Consider the following 12,155-nt stretch of genomic DNA (forward strand, 5'->3'; position numbering starts at 1 on the left):
AAAATAAGGTGGATATTCCAAGACTTCTGAAGATTGTGCATAATCAAACCTGACATATCACGCCTAAACTATTTTTGTTTCTCAAAGAAAGAAAATAATATGGGGCTCAGAAAAACATGATTTTATTTGTTGTTTGCTACTTTTAATTTGTAATGTGTTTTTAGGATTATCTGCTGACTGAGGTTTTTTTTTTTTTTTTTTTTTTTTTTTTTTTTTGTCTGAAATGGATTGGATTTACTGCTGTTATTCCATAATACAAAATATTAGATCCAGGTCATCTGTTCATGAACAGTTCACTCTGCTTATTAAAAACTGGTTCTCCGTGGGTCCTTAAAAGTCTTAAATATCGTAAATGATACAAGAAAATCTTAATTATAATTTAAAACAGGAAAAACTGTGAAAAACAGGAATCACAGCTTAATGTGATTACTTTAATAGGCAGTAATTAGAGTAAATGTGAGTACTTCATGTTTCAAAGTTTTTGAAAGTAAGTAATACTTTTTCAGAGTATTTAACTCTGACATAATAATAATAATAATAATAATAATAATAATGATGATGATAATAATAATAATAATAATAATAATAATAATAATCTGCTTAATCAATGTTAATTAATAATCAATTGTTGTTGACTAATTTCAGTAACCTGCCCCTTAATTGAGATTTTCACTTGTGAAATGAATCATGGCTAACAGGAAATTACATATTTTTACCCATTTTTGCATGATGACACATCTATGCCGCTAGGTGTCAGTGTTAATCCAACAGGGCTGCCATATCATCCAGCACAACATAAACAAGAAAAATATTTAGTACACATTTAAAAGAAGTTAGAACCAACAGGAAACAAGCTAGCATCTCTGTTGTCTTTGAATGTTAAATTGTTATCCACTCCATTTAATTACGGCACTAGTGTTATGCTACTTAAAGAAATGCCACCCCTTAGACACTGCACATGACTCTTATGAGTACCATCCTTTATGTTTCCTTCCCCTTTTAGAGTCTTATACATGAGGAGGGGCAGGCTGCATGATTGACAGTCCTGAAAGAGAGAAGCTGAGACTCGCTCTGTTTACAGCAGCCAGTAATCTCTTTTACTGTTCATACCACAGAACATTGACATGGATCTCTTTATTTCTTTCCCATATCTTGTCTTTCTCTCTCTTGCCCTCTGCTTCTCTCGTTTTCAATCTCATCCTGCTGTGAATGATTTCTCAACTTGTACTTCTCTCTCATTGCTTCTCCCTCCTCTCTCTCTCTCTCTCTCTCTCTCTCTAAAGGGGTGGGGAATGTTCTTGTGAAGAGAGCAGGTGCAGTTCCTCCTCTTTCTCTCTTTTTCTCTGCCTGTCTCTGTCTTTCCTGACATCAGCAGTAGAGTAGAGTAGAAGGCTATCTGTGTATGTGTCTGGCTGCAGTGTCGTAGGCTTAAGCCGCGGTAAAATCCCACGGGAGATTAGAGGGGGAACATGCGCTAGTCCGGATTCTTTTGAAATGGAAGCCCTAGGAGAGAGCAACAGACAGTCGAAACAAATGCATCTGTAATGAAGAATGGATGTATGTTGTCTCATGGAAAACCTGCACGCTGTCTCTCTCTCTTTTTTTACCCTCCTTGTTTTCTCTTTCCATCTGTCTTCGACAAGCTCCCTCCTCCCTCCCTTCCTCCCCTCCATCCCTTTGCTCCGCTCCTCTCCCTCTCTCTCTCTCATACTCTCTTGCGCGCTCTCAGTGGAGGAATGTAGATAGAGACTGAGTGTACGCCCGCTGCTCTGCACTGTATAAACGGCTCGCTCTACAGTGGTGGGTCGCTCATCAGATGCTGTTCAGAACGGATATGTACTGCTAACGGATTTGACCGTCCGCCATCTCTTCCTTGAAAACTCTGCACCTGTCACTGCCTCATTTGCCGGGTTTATTGCTCAGCTTGCACATACCAGGATTTGTGCTGCATGTCCCTTGCTCCCAAAAGGATGCTATAAATCAGCAGAAGCTTTGGTCAAGGGAAAAAGGGACATATTGCTTCACGATCAACATCAAGTCCTCCTCCGTGAGGGAACCAGCTTTCTCGGATATGTATAGCTGACTCAGTGCTTGAATACAAGATTGTGAATCAGATCAAGACCTTGAAAAATGAATTGGTGAGAACAAGAGAGGAAAAATATGAGCCTGTTTTTAACTTTTACTGAACTCTACCTTCAAATATGCCAGTGAATGGAGGTACGAGATTGGAGGATAAATCTAGCTGCTGTGTTAACTGCAAAAAGAGGGATTTGATAATCTGACGACAGAGAGTGCTGCTGCAACGGTTGGTGCTCGGAGTCAACATGCAGATGATTTTACTCCTCCCTTTCCTTCCACCTTCTTTGCTCAGCACCTTTATTTAACATTTGTACCATTTTGGTGATTTTGCAGCAAACTTGAAGTCATCTGGATGTACTGATGGAACTGGACTAAAGGACAGTCCTTTTTACTGGATTCTGCAACCACTGAGATTTCTACCTCCGGAATTCTACTGGGTGTATGCGCTTGTCTGATTGTGAGTGTGCGTATGTGTGTGGATGTGATTTGTCTGCCTTGATGTGTGCATAACTATTTCTGTGTTTTTTGCAGTTGTGGTTTACTTTGCAATTTTTTTTCAAATGTCTGGCATTACTGGCCAGTGTTTCGCCTTGTGCTGTCCCAGTCTGCCGAGTGCCCGGCCTTGGGGTTAACCCTTACCGTGCCGCAGGCAAGATGAGTGACAGCTCTGGAACAGTGAACAATTTGGGGGCTATGGTACTGGAGGAGCCTGATGGGAGAGGTGAACAAGCCCAGGCCCCTGCTCGTGGTGGGATTTTAAGGTGTGGGAGATGTGCATTTTGGCCTCGCCAACAGACTTGGCTCTGTGTGGTTCCACTTCTCATTGGCTTCATAGGTCTGGGGTTGAGTCTGATGCTGCTGAAATGGATCGTAGTGGGTTCTGTGAGGGATTACGTGCCTACTGACTTGGTGGATGCCAAGGGTATTGGCCAGGACCCCATCTTTCTGTCCAAGCCTAGCACTTTTCCTAAGGGATCTGACACCACCACCACCACCACAACCACTATTGGAGGGGTCAGCTCGGTCAGCCCCACCGTCACCACTGTGGTGCGGAGCAGGACTCGAACGGAAGCTCCTCCCAATGTTCCCCCAAAAGGTGGTAGTGCATCCGGCAGCCAGGTGACACAGAAGAGCCCATCTACACGCTTTGTCACACGTAATCCCACTTTAACAACCACCTTGGCATCTTCCACAATGTCTACTGTCCATACGTCCACCTCCAGCCCCTCTCCCTCCAACCCTGCCATTCTAAACGACTCCACCCAAATGTGGACCAGAGAGCAGTCATCCACTGAGAGGCATGTGACCACGCCTGGTCGAACCCACGTCAGCCGCAAGACACGTAAGTTAGAAATTTTCTGGTAGTTTTTGCTTTGGTGAGCTGTGCAGTTCTGCTTCTGGTTTGGACTGTTGGTGACCAGATTGCGGTTTTGCATGGTACTATTAGCATGTGTATATTGTGTTAATGACATTCCTGTTCCCAGAAGCGCAACCTGATGGACTCTTGGCCATGTGCATTCCCATTTATCATGTCGCCAGGGAGTGGCAGATACACTAATGACAAACCACTCCCTGTGTTTCAAAATATGTAATATGGTGAATCAAGAAATATAAAGGGAATTTCATAGGTGTAATAGTGTAAAAAACTGACTTCAGTACATTAAAAAAGCTTACGTGTATGAATAAGGATGTCAGTTAGTGAACATCTGAAGATGTCTCCTCTGCTTTGCTGATTCTCTTTTCATTATGGGTTACTAGAAGAGCTTTGAGTGTTGTGTCTAATGATGGAACCATGCTTTACATACGTTTATGTAATTGACAGATATAAAATGTCACATTTTGCTGTTCATTTAAAAACTGAAGGAGCCTCTGAAAATAAGAAAACTGTATCTTGTGATAATGGTACACCTCAGTGTAATATTAATGTATTTTTTTATTGTCTATGCACTCATAAATTGATTAATGCATCATCATGCCTGATTACCTGGCTCCAAGGTATGCTGTCCATATGTGATTCTGCTGTGTCCGGATAGAGATGCATCCACAAATAATGATCACATTAATTTGCATACAGTGGACAGCCTGTGCACAGTGACATTTAGGAAGTTAAGCTTTATGTCTTAATACGTGTCAGCCTCTTTGTATTAGAGTTTTTGTTCTAGTACTGTGAATATCGTAATATACTTTGAGGAGCTCTTTCTTTGAATTCAGCTGGTAATATTGGATCATAATGTCGGGTAGTAAGAGGTTATCATGCCTCACCACTCTATGAGATTACTTCACTCTCCATGATTTATCCAGATTAATTAAACTTCATTCATGGAAGCTGCTACTGTTACATCTACCCTTTCGTCTTTATGAAACCTACCTTGCAATGGCTCTTGAAAAGTATGTGTGTGTGTATTATAAGAAGTTTAAAGCTGCGGTAGGTAACATTTGACGCTCTAGCGGTTAATAAAGAGAACTGCTTGCGTCTTGCGGAAGAACATCGTTGCCGGAACTACTTCTCTCTGTTTATGTCTATGAAGAATCAGAAAGGTACTGGGTTACTCCGCCGCGGTACCCCCGAAGCAATCTAAAATATTCCGAATATAAAAACTTATTATAGGTGCTCCCTATTGATTCAGGACAAGCCAAAAACACGGTTTGGAAAATGGATTCATGGTGTACTCGCTTATTATATACATTTTGATATATTGATTGGTTGATTGGTTGTTTCTTACCGGGAGCGGATGAATTTCTGCAAATGGCAATAGGACCACTGGGAGGAGCCAGAGGAACTTGATTTTTTCACAGATTATCTGTCTCATATTCTACTGTCAGGACATAATGCCAGGTTTAACAAATATGTAAAAAAATATATATATATTTCTTACAAAAGTAACCTACTGCAGCTTTAAAATGACAGGGAATTTACAATACATTTAAGTTACCAGATTTTTTTTGAATTAAGGAAAACAGTTTTATCAAATTTAGAGTCTACAGTATTTTCAGAGCTCAACAAGGGTTGCCCAGATGCACCAACAACATGAGTGACAATAAAAAACTATTGCAAGAAGCATCAGTCAGAAAGAAAACTACAGACCAATGAGTACTGTTTTGCGTCAAAGCCCCTTTGAAACATAAGTGTTTTTATAAATGTAAATGTATATCATTTGTTTGCATAATTACATTTTTTTAAATGCTGGAATATATATTTTTTGTAAATATTTTTTTAAACAACAAAAACACATAAAGAGTCTCTGTTAATAGTAAAGTAGACCCCCACCCACTCAACTCACAGCAATAAAAGTCCTTGTCGTATATTTTGATTTTACGATAATTCATTACCATCACATTTGTCTGAGAGAGTTTATCTTAATCCTTTATGTCACCAAGCAGCAATTTCCTACCTTAATATCGATAACACAGAGAAAAAGCTGACTAAACCATTAGTGATCCAAATGCATTTGAGAGCTCAAAGCTGTGGCTCATCTTAAAACCCATTACTGCTCACCATATTTGATATTAGTGCTAGATACAGATATTTCAGTGCAAACTGTACAGGTTAAGAGATAATTTTGTTTTCATAAAAAAATATTCTACAAGATTGGCTATGGTGAATTGAGTGGCCTGTAATTTTGTTTTCTCTTTTAGGCATCTGTTAGTTGTGTTTGGTTGATAAAGTAGAAGTTCCAGTGCTGCTGCCATGCTAGCTTTAGTGCTGTAGCTCATACAATGAGCAAAGGAGTTCAATGCAAATTTGCAATTGGTGCTAGGGGGACCTTGCGATAAACTGACCATACAAAAGCCATATCTCAATGTGATCGATTATGATGTTGCAGAATCAATTGTAGCATTAAGTGAAAACAGCTTTGGTTGAAACTGGCTGACACAATTCCTGGTTCCAGCTGGCTGCCATTTAATGACCATTGATTCTTCCTTTGTTTTGTAACATCAGGCTGATTGTGAGGATTAGTTCATGTCATCTACAGTACAACACTGCATTGAGTAGTCTATATTGTACCACTGTTTGCTCTTGAAATACAAATGAGAGTGGAATCATTTGACAATGTTGACATTAAATCATTGTCAGAGTTAAATGAACTAAAATCATTCAGAATTCATGTTGTAAGAAGAGGTGATTTATTTGCCTCGTCTGTCTATTTCCTATTTTAATAGAAAGCCATAAAAGCACTCCCTTTCCAGTGCCATTAGAGCTTAATTTCATTGAGACTATTTAAAAAAAAAATCCACTTTGATTTATCTTTTTTTGGATTTCCTAAAGGAGGGATGAAGCCTTGAATATTAATGCTCAGAAAGAGAAACATGTTCAATATGTAGAAGAACATGTGAATAATTGACAAGGGTGTGCTGAAAAATGATCAGGGAAAGGGATGAGGAATGTGCAGGGTTTCATAAATAGAGGTGGAGGACAGGACGATGAAAGCAATTATATTTTATTGCTTCTAGCTGGTTTCATGGCACTTTCGAAGTAAAATGTCCACTGTGTGGTGCTGAACATGACCATACAAAAGTCTTTGTTAATCATTAATCTGCCCAGTAGTCATAATTTATGTTGAAAGGAATGAAAGGTTTTGATGTTTTCCTGCTACTAGTTTTAATTTCAGCTGGAAACTTTAGTGAATGTTTTCGGACTTTTGTGGAAAATGTAGGTTTTCCCAATGAGTCTATGATAACAGTAAACACTCTTCACAACATCTCCTTACAGCCATTTCAAACCTGTAGGTTTTTTTTTTTTTTTTTTTTTTTTTTTTTTTACTGTAGAACATGGTTACATGATGACATTTTGGGTAAACTGTTCAAGTTGGTCATTGCATGTTGATGTTAATGATCCTTGAATTTTTAATCCTTAATCCTTAATTTGGATAATTTAACTTATTAAACCATTAAAGTTGAAACTGCTGTGTGGTTGCCGTGTCATGCAGCTATCAGTTGTGTTTAATTGTCTTCTTCTTTTTTCTAGGTTGTAATGTAAGCAACTGTATTTCTCCCAATGATTGCGTCTCATCTCAGTGTTCCAGTTTTTATGGAAATGAAGGCCATTAACAGGCATTTGACCACATTAGGTTCACAATATTTTGTCTATTTTCAGTTTTAGGTTGAAAATAAACATCAAAAATGTTCCCAGCTAACATTTTTGCATGAGGGATGACTTTTATAAAGTAACAGTGATTATAAACTCCTGAAGGCCTGGCAGGATATTTGTGGAATGTTGAACTCTGGTTCAGATGCAAACCATTCCTGTATTTTCCATTTATTTATGCACCAAGAAGCAAAATAATCCCCCCCCCCAACTTTCTAGAGGTAGCAAATACGCTTCACAGGAGAAAGGCTATAATCGTTGACGATAAAAGATGCATGGGATGTTTATAAGAAAACAATAAGCTGTTCATCAGCTATGCTAGAGGCAAATGTTTAAAGCGGGAAGCTTTGTCTTCATTAGCATAAGTTTAGTTTCTGTCAAAGGGATTGGGCGTCTAGATCAGTCATATAGAGGATCATTATAAGCACTGTTTGGAAATAGATCTTTCATTGATTCTACAAAGATAGAGATACTTGTTCATGACACGGAAATTCACAGAGCTCTCAATTAACTAATAGCTGCATTAAGTCTTAATGATGCTTTCTGACACTGACTAATGCCGTTTTTGTGTGCATGCTTCACATTGCAACATTACTTACTCTTTTCTGTACTCATCATCTTAATCAATTTTAAATACTAATATTATGCACACTTTGAAAACAAGTTATCTGTCATAATTCTGCCTTTCAAGTAATTCCATCTTGAATTAAGAATTTGGATTAATGTTTATTTTTAATATTCCTTTAAGTGTTGTGTTAATTATGTATGATGCCATTTGCTTTGTCCATTGTTTTTTTTTTTCTGTTCCCTTTTATTTTTTCTCTTTTGTCTCATGCCGTCCTGTGCTTTTGCAGGCCTACTTCAATCCCTTTAATATCTGTGGACAAACAAATATCAAGTTGCTTTAGGAGGTTGCCTTGGTCACTTGATGGTGTTCAGGCTTTTCAGCCTAATACCACATTGTGTCTTTAAATAGAGTTGACCGGCATGGCAACTGAGGACCATAACCAGTTGTGGCGTCAACCCTCACTCTGAGTATTCCGCCCCCTCACCCAAGATGAGTGTGAAAATAGATTTTAATAATGAAATATAATGGTTTATTTGAAAAATATAGTTGCCAAATGCATAGGCTTTCTAGCATTAATATGATGCTACTATAGCAACAATTTAAGACAGTGGTTTAAAAAAGTCACATCTTAATTGTTACTCTGACAAATTCCTGTGCAAGCGGTGCAACTAAGAAAGCAGCACTACTGAGTAAACTATGATGATTTTTTTCATGTTTAATAGAGGGTTAAATTATCATAGTTTGTTAATTATTTTGCTGTATTGTTATTCTCTGTAGCTGTTCAAGTTGTTCTAACTTAAAATGATGCATCTTTTAAATAGGTCGCAATGAATGTATTATGTCATGGAATCGGTCACAATGAGCTTGTGTTTCATTGTAAAGAAGACACAAATCCTGCAGATTTTTTAAATTTTGTGGCCATGCGATTTTGTTTTATTCAGTACTCTGCCATCTGTATTTGCTAAGTGGCTTTTAATGGGGTAATTCAGCCCAATCACATTTTTCATTCCACTGCCTGTCCCGCGACCAAATCTCTATTTGTGTGAACTCTGTATTCTAATAGTTTTTTTTTTTTTTTTTTTTTTTTTACTCTGTGCTATGTCATCTCCCACTTTTGTCACCTCTGCCGCCCCCTCATCAGTGCTGCACTGGTGCCGGCTCTGACTATAACCCTCTACAAACCATTCTGTTGAGTTCAGGGATAGAGTTTTCTCTCAGCCCAAAAATATAACCCACCATAAAGGAACACAGCCCCACTGTAAATCCTGCTTATTACTGTTGCAGCATAAAGGCTATTGAGATATCCTGGCTAGCACGAAAGAACCCTGTAGGAAGATGTCTACCTACCTCTCAACCCTAGTAGTGACATTCTTATAGTAATACTTTACATTAAAATCAAGAAGACATGGAAGTAAATATATTAGGGCTGTCAAGCAATAACATTTTTTCACCTTATTCATTACTCAAAAATGACTGGGGAGGGACTGCAATACCAGGCGGACTGAATAGTTAAAATAAAAATGGTCATATACTGGCATATACTGGCCTAGCCGTAAAAGTTAATTCAATGGATCATTGAACTGTAACCATGACCACAAATTAAAATTGCTCTTGGAAATAACTTAAAAGAAGGTGATTTACACAATTATCATGGCTTTTCTTCTACATTGGCATAAAAAAACTCCTCTGCATATCTATTTCAGTCAATTGCAGTGTATGTTTGTGACTGGTCTGTGTTGTCCCCTTTCAGCACTACCTAAGGGATAAAAGAGTGCATCAGACTACCTAAGTCTGTTATGAGATATCGATTCCCGTATGATTGTCTGCGAGACTTTTGACACTCAGCACTTTGACTAGGATCAGTTTTAGTGTCACAGGTCTGATTGCTCATGCACAGCACTTTAATCTGTTCCTGGACTTGTTTTAAGGAGCCACAGAACCCTGTCCTATGAGAGTGCACTGGATGTCATAATTTAATTATAATTCAGTTTCATCCCCAAATCTGGGAGAATACCATTGTGAAATTGGCAAAGCTGTTGTATTAAGACGTTTTCTTGCCAGCTATATTTTGATTTGTGCAGATTTCCTCTTTTTCAATGAAGCAGTGTTGTCACTATTCTTATTTGGAATACCTCAGTGCCTGCTTTACATGATTTACTCTCCCACACTAGTTCAACAAATGTGATTTGACTAAATCTGTCAAAGTACAGATTTGGATTCTCCCACTCTAGTTTGACTAAACAAAGATAAAGTCTGTGTGTGTATCAGAGCTGTCTGAATGGTGCAGCTGCAGTACGGGAAGTCTGTCTCATAGCCCTGAGGAAACAATCCCACAGCCATGACATGATCCCTTATGCCTGAACTCATTTAGGCTGCTTAGAGCAGTCTCTTTCAGCTTACCCTTGCTCCCTCCCATTCTATGTCTCCTCCAAAATGCTGGTTGGTGGCTAATGTGCTTCATGTGCTCTTCATTTTGATCTCTCTTCCTCACTTCTTCGCTTTTGCCTTCTATTTATCCTCTTGTGGTTTTCAAGGCAGATCTTTCACAGGGACACTGCACCTCAGGACATGGCTTCACACACCATGACAGCATCCCGCCAGCACTCTTTCAGCTCAGATGGCAGATTAAAGAGGGGTCACATATGCCCCCACAAACACGCACACATTTTTATGTCATACCGAGGTTGATGAATGGCGTAAATGGAGCGAGTGTTTTGCACGGCTGTGTGGTCAGCGCTCCCACGGTGAATGTCTGAGTGTGTTCGAGGGAGCGGTCAGCACGGATGAGGACCGTTAAAGGCCATGTGCGTCGTCTTTCCTATCAGATCTGGCTGGATTCCGGAGAGCTGAACACATCAGTTCTAGTGCTGCCACTCTTCCGTTTCAGTCACTAATCAAACATTACTGACGGTTTCCCACTGAGCCTCTGCTTCTCGTCTCTGACTCTGCACATACTGTAGATGTGAGTCAGAATCATACATGACTGCTTTGGTGTTGAGATCTAATATGAATAATGTACGATTTAATGTACATCAATTTAAAATGCCAGTTAGGTATTAAACTGCAAGTGTCTGCTCTAAACCAAGTAATCATTTATTCTTATGAATCAAATGCTGATTCCTCATGTAGAGAGAGACAGAAATAAACAAGGAGGGGCAGACTATTTGATTTATTTATATAAAAAAAGAAAAATATATATATATATAGAAAAACAAATCTAATAAATCTAATATATATATATATATATATATATATATATATATATATATATATATATATATATATATATATATATATATATATATATATATATACATATATATTGTTTGTTTGTTTTGTTTTTCTCTGTATGCAGTGTAAATAATCAATAGTGCAACAACAGAACATAGCATAATTCTATCTGCCATTCAAGCTCTGTGAGTCAGCTCTAGCACTTGCCAGGTGATAACATGAAGAGGACAGCGAAAGGGTTAATGATAACGTTGTCAGGTTAAGGATGAACTGCACCTTCCACTCAGTTTATGCTCCATTCATCAGGGATTCACCAGATCGTCAGTGAAAGCTCCTGCTTAGACAGGATTCCTCAGATCTGACACAAAATGGGGGCATTGTGGAAGAGATGATTGACAGTAGCCGAGGAACCCCGAGAGAGACACTAGTTCAGAATGAAGTTCATTTGCGTCTGACTAGCTGTCATTTCCTGAGTGACAGAGTAGATCGAAGTGACTGTGTTTGGCTTTGTGTTACGTGAGTAACTGAGATAGTGAGTGGAAGGTGTGACAGACAGACAAGTCAAGATTCAGTGCAGACATCTGAAGAATTTCTATGTGAACGATCTTGTCACCTGGTGTGAATAGGGTAAAAAAAAAGCACAGTGTCTGATCATTTGCATTTGCCACCCCCCCACCCCCCCCCCCCCCCCAAAAAAATAATAAAAAATAATAATAATAATAATTGTATTGCTATTATTTTTAATGGTGGGAGGGGGTTATGCATTTCCAGTCATTCATCATTACTGAATATGCCAAAATATATGGGAAACATGTTCTACAGGAAAGGGAAGCATTTTAAACTATGGAGTGTCTCAGCAAGACAGTGAATATAACACTCGTAAAAGAAAATGTTTTAAAGCTCACCATTCATGCTTTGAGTCCTGTCATTTCAAAGTCTTGGAAGAGTTGTCTTTTGCTCTCTTTCTCCACAGGAAAGCAGTTCACTTCATCATTTGCACTTGGATCAGTGGTGTATTCACTGACTGAAATAAAAACTTGTGGTCCTCTCAGAAAAGTAGCTGTCTGGTATCTATCTCAGTGACAGCGAGGAGACTAGGGACATTTTGCTGAAGCAGGAGAGGGTGCGATGGAAATAAATATGAAGAGAGAGTTATTACAGATTAGAGGCATAATCTTTTATTTATGGAGA

This window comes from Carassius auratus, unplaced genomic scaffold (genome assembly GCF_003368295.1).
Source record: "Carassius auratus strain Wakin unplaced genomic scaffold, ASM336829v1 scaf_tig00037925, whole genome shotgun sequence".
NCBI lineage: Eukaryota > Metazoa > Chordata > Actinopteri > Cypriniformes > Cyprinidae > Carassius > Carassius auratus.